The 5,750-nt window shown below is 48.6% G+C and overlaps 1 protein-coding gene across 1 annotated transcript in view; it reads left to right on the forward strand.

Annotated features, from left to right (window-relative positions):
- Positions 1–5,750, forward strand: part of usp39 (ubiquitin specific peptidase 39) — a 44,179-nt gene that overhangs the window by 2,107 nt on the left and 36,322 nt on the right. The gene's annotated exons all lie outside the window — the stretch shown is intronic.

Raw genomic sequence — 5,750 nt, forward strand, 5'->3', positions numbered from 1 at the left:
TCATTACAGCCTTGGCTCAAACATGGACAAAAGAGCTGAATTCCAGAGGTTAGGTGAGAGTGACAGCCCTCGGCATCAAGGCTGCATTCGACTGAGTGTGGAATCAAGGAGCCCTGGCAAAACCAGAATCAATGGGTATTGGGGGCAAACTCTCCAGTGGCTGGGGTCATACCTGGCACATAGGAAGATGGTTGTTGGGAGTCAGTCATCTCAGCTCCACGACATCTCTGCAGGAGTTCCTCAGGGTAGTGTCCTGGGCCCAACCATCTTCAGCTGCTTCATCAATGACCTTCCCTCCATCATAAGGTCAGGAGTGGGGGATGTTCGCTGATGTTCACACAATGTTCAGCTCCATTTGCAACTCCTCAGATACTGAAGCAATCCGTGTTCAAATGCCAAAAGATCTGGACAAATCCAGGCTTAGTCTGAAAAGTGGCAAGTGACATTTGTGCCACACAAATGCCAGGCTATGACCATCATCACTTAGACTCAGAATCCCTACAGTGTAGAAACAGGCCCTTTGGCCCAACAGGTCCACACCGATCCTTAGAGGATCCCCCTATAACTCACCTAATCTACACATCCCTGAACACAGTCGCCCGAGACTGGAATTGAACACAGGTCCCTGGCGCTGTGAGGCAGCAGTGCTAACCACTGAGCCACCATGCCACCCAATAAGACTGAATCTAACCACCGCCCCCTTGGCATTCAATGGTGTTACCATCACTAACAACATCCTGGGGGTTACCATTGCCCACAAACTGAACAGGACCAGCCCCACATAAACACAGCGGCTACAAGAGCAGGTCAGAGGCTGGGAATCCTGCAGCGAGTAACTCCCCTCCTGACTCCCCCTCAAAGCCTGTCCCACCATCGACAAGGCACAAGTCAGGAGTGTGATGGGATACTCCCCACTTGGCCCAGATGGAGGCAGCTCCAACAACACTCGAGAAGCTCAACACCATCCAGGGACAAAGCAGCCTCCCGCTCGATTGGCTCCACATCCACAAACATCCCACTCCCCCCCCACCACCGACGCTCAGTCACAGCAACGTGTACCATCTACAAGATGCACTGCAGCAACTCACCGAGGCCCCTCAGACAGCACCTTCCAAACCCACGACCTACTTCCATCCAGAAGGACAAGGGGCAGCAGGTACATGGGAACACCACCCCCTGCAAGTTCACCCTCCGAGCCCCTCACCGTCCCCGACTTGGGAAATATATCGGCCGTTCCTTCAGTGTCACTGGGTCAGAATCCAGGAAATCCCTCCCTGAGGGCACTGTGTGGGGGTCCCTACACCACACAGACTGCAGCGGCTCACCCCCACCTTCTCAAGGGGGGGCAATTAGGGGGGCAAATGGGGCAATAAATACAGAATGCAGCCATCCACGCCCACAAGTGAATAATAGAAAACTAAAAGAAAATACAAAGACTGAATCATTTTGTCCGACAAATTTTGAATCTTTCGTGTTCAGTGAGGAAGAGCCTGTTGTTTACTGAATCCTCATTAACTGTAGCCTGGGTTTCGCACTGTACTGCAGTGCGCAGTAATACGGGGGGGTGGCCCATTCTCCTCCCCACTTTACTGCCATTCGCGCCTTGCCATTATTGCAGAAATTGCCCTGTGCTTCTGTTTCGGGTGACATGCCTTCACAAATCCAAATGTGAAGCGGCGACAGACCTTTCCCCCCTTCTGCCCTGGTCTGCCCCATTCACCAATGCTTTCCAGCATTTCCATTTTCCAGCATTTCCATTCACGTGGTCTTCTCTGTTCTGCCTCCCGCCTGATGATGGAGCTCTCAGACTCTCAATCCAGGTTGCACATCTTTGTCTCCTTCCCTCCCTCTCTCTCTCTCTCTCTTTCTCCCAGTTTTAAAACTCTCCCGCACTCAGCGTTAATGTGCCTAGAATGGTTCCTCTTCATGTGGGCTTACCCAGCGCGATTCCACTCACATACAGCTGCCCCCCTGTATGCTCCAGAGTCCTTTCTCGTGAGCTCTCTCTCTCTCTTCAGCACTTCAGTGGCCGTCCGAATTCTTTCAGACCCAATCAAACAGTCCCATGTTGGCCTGCTGTACTGATTATGGGTGGCTAATCAAATATAGTGTTAGAAAACACAGAGACCTAGGGGTTCAGGTACATAATTCTTTGAAGTTTGCGTCACACATAGACAGGGTGGTTAAGAAGGCATTTATCACACTTGCCTTCATTGCTCAGACCTTTGAGTATAAGAGTTGGGGACGTCATGTTGAGGTTGTACAGGACGTTGGTGAGGCCCCTTCTGGAGCACTGTGTCCAGTTCTGGTCGCCCTGTTACAGGAAGGATATTATTAAACTGGAGATGGTTTGGAAGAGATTTACCAAAATGTTGCCGGGACTGGAGGGTTTGAATTATAAAGAGAAGCTGGGACTTTTTTCACTGGAGCACAGGAGGTTGAGAGGTGACCTTATAGAGTTTTACAAAATCATGAGGGGCACAGATAAGGTGAATGCAAAGGGTCGTTTCCTGAGGGTGGGCAATTAGAAGACAAGGGGGCATTTTTTAAGGTGAGTGGAGAAACATTTACAAGGGACATGGGTGGCAATTTTTTTACACAGAGAGTGGTTCGTCTGTGGAATGAGCGTCCAGAGGAAGTGGTGGATGTGGGTACAGTTACAACGTATAAAATACATTTGGATAAGTACGTGAATAGGAAAGGTTTGGAGGGATATGGGCCAGGAGCAGGCAGGCGGGACTAATTTAGTTTGGGATTATGGTCAGCACAGACTAGTTGGGCCGAAGGGTCTGTTTCCGTGCTGTATGACTCTACAATTCCAAGTACCTTGATTGTGGTGCCAAGTCTCCATTAGGTCATAAAACCATAAGAGATAGGAACAGGAGTAGGCTATTTGGCCCCTTGAGCCTGCTACCCCATCCAATAGGATTGCGGCCGATCCCACATTCCCAACTCCCCCCCCCACCGAGAGAAGAAATCCTCCCCATCTCAGTCTTCAGTTGGTGCCCCCTTTATTCTGAGGCTGTGCCCTCTGGTCCTAGACTCTCCCGTGAGGGGTCACTAACCCGAAAAGGAATGCCTTATCCCCACTCACACTGTTTCCTACCCACTACCCAATTCTTTATTCACGCCTGCAGTGAATTTTCAATAAACCCATTACTGGTGACTTTTACTATCGTTTCTTCAAGAATGCAAGGAGAGATTCATTTCTGTACTGGGCTGACGCAAAACTCTGTAACTTTGAGAAAATTGAATGTCTTTGTCAGAAAGCATTGTCCTATGTCCTCACTCTCGTCTCATTTCATATCCAATACATAAAAGCCATTGTCCCTTTATGTTACAGGCTCACGTTTTACCATCTCTTCACTCAGTGTGAAGGTATAACCAATTAATCTCGCCCTGGATGTTGCTATCTCTTCCCTCTGGCCTACACTACCTCCTCCCAGGCCATTCTCAGAATGACAAACATTGACGCTGTCTGTTGACTCATGGGAAGAAAGGTTGACACCCCATGTAGGTTGGTGTAAGGCTACAGGGAAGCTACAGGGAAGCTCCAGCGAAAGTTATCACTTATCGTGAGGGGATCTGGATGCAGAAGTAGAGAGGAGACACTTCAGTTATACAGGCCACGTGGTGATAGCAGCTTTGGATTACTGCAGACAGTCCTGCTTTTCTTATTGACGGAAGGACACTAGCACATCGGAAGCAGTTCCGATAAGGTTCGCTCAACTAAATCCCTGGAAGGAGCGGATTGTTTCACGAGGGAAGGCTGAATAATTTAGACTTGAGGCACTGAGTTTAGAACAGCAACACAGTTGGCTTGACGAAAATATCCCCAGGATCCCGCAGGCGGGTGTAGAAAGGATGTTTCCTCTCGCGAACAAGTCTGCAATGAGGCGTCACTGTTTGGAGATCAGGGCTCACCCCTTTCGGCATAGCCTTTCATCTCAGTGAAGCTCTCCCTGAAAAGGCAGACCCCTTGAATAATTTTCGGGTGGGATGGATTCTTGTTCAGCGAGGTGGGTTGGGTTGGAGAGGTGAAGGGTCGACGGGAATGCGTGTTTACCATCAGAGCAGCCACAGTCTTGTAGAATGGGTAAGGGCAGGCCTAGCAGGCCTACTTCCGGGCCTAGTCTAGCTGGATCCTTTGTATTAAGGGCAAGAGGCTGAGGAAGTTTCTCTGACTCTTCAATGTTAATCCGCAGTTCTTCTGTGAATCCTACCCCGAATCTTCCCGGCACCACCGACAGGTTTTTGCCGGGATTTTTTTTGAACCAGGTTTGCAATTCCCCCCAGTCTTCTGACCACCCACCCCTGCACCCAACTCCCCAGTAAAATTGGGAGATAACTCAGCCTTGGCAATTTCTTCCGACTTTTCTGCGATATCTTCAGATGTATCCCATCTGCCCCTGGTGCCTCATCAACTTTAAGTGCCAACACTATCCCATTCAACCCTTCTTCATCCATTTTAAATCCATCTCCTGAACGAACTTCCCCCTCTGTCAGCCGCATTTGGTTAAACTAAAAAGGTTTCATTCAACAGTTGCTTCTCTTGTCTCTGAGTGTAAATTCCTTTTGTGGGCTCCTCTTTTAACCTCTGTCTTCCTATTGATGTCCTTAGAGAAAACTTTGAGACTGTCAATGTGGAGGTGATGGCCTAGGTGTATTATTGCTGGGTTGTTAATCCAGAAACCCAGGTAATGCTTTGGGGACCTGGGCTCGAATCCCGCCACGGCAGATGGTGGGATTTGATTTCAATAAAAATATCTGGAATTAAGAATCTAATGATGACTATGAATTGATTGTTGGGGAAAAACCCCATCTGGCTCACTAATGTCCTTTAGGGAAGAAAACTGCCATCCTTACCTGGTCTAGCCTACCATGTGACTCCAGACCCACAGCAATGTGGCTGACTCTCAACTGCCCTCTGGGCAATTAGGGATGGACAATAAATGCTGCCTGGCCAGTGATGCCCTCATCCCATGAATGAATAAAGGAAAAAAAAATTTGCTTTTTAGGTTAACTGCCTGCCTTTTCTCACAATCCCTCTTTGCCTCTTCTCTCCTCCCTTCTTGGTTCTGAACTACTTATCACGTGGCCTCAACATATTGTTTCTTCTTTAATGTAATTTCCGTCTCCTTTCTGTGCCCCACCTTTCTGTTATGAGGGCATACATCTTGGCTATGCCTGAGCAGTCTCCTGTTGTTCAGCAACTGTTCATCACAAAAGCATTTAGTTCCAGCCTTCGTGTTCTTGACTCATTGACATCTACTCGTTAAACTCCTCCTGAACATCCCACAACCAGGATTATCTCACCACCCAGACCTGGCCTTCCTTAAGCCACTTCTTCTTTCTAATATTCAGTCCTAGGTACCACGCTCCATTGAGTTATCTTAACTTATCCCCAACTAGGAAAATACCCCAAAAGGAACTCATTCCCAGATCTATTCAGACACAAGCACATCAGGTGCCATCTTCCCCGGAGCCCGTATCCGAGGAATTTGAAGCCTTCCCTGCTATGTCACGCACCAATCTGCCTTATCCGGCTGTTTCTGAACTAAACTTACCTCCAGCCTCGGCCGTTAGATGCGACCTTCAGCTCTGGGCTCGGCTGGGTAACGGTAAAGAAATTCATAGAACATAGAACATTACAGCGCAGTACAGGCCCTTCGGCCCTCGATGTTGAAACGACCTGTGAAACCAATCTGAAGCCCATCTAACCTAAACTATTCCATTATCATCCATATGTT

Source organism: Rhincodon typus, chromosome 40, assembly GCF_021869965.1.
Source record: "Rhincodon typus isolate 14 chromosome 40, sRhiTyp1.1, whole genome shotgun sequence".
NCBI classification, from domain to species: Eukaryota; Metazoa; Chordata; class Chondrichthyes; order Orectolobiformes; family Rhincodontidae; genus Rhincodon; species Rhincodon typus.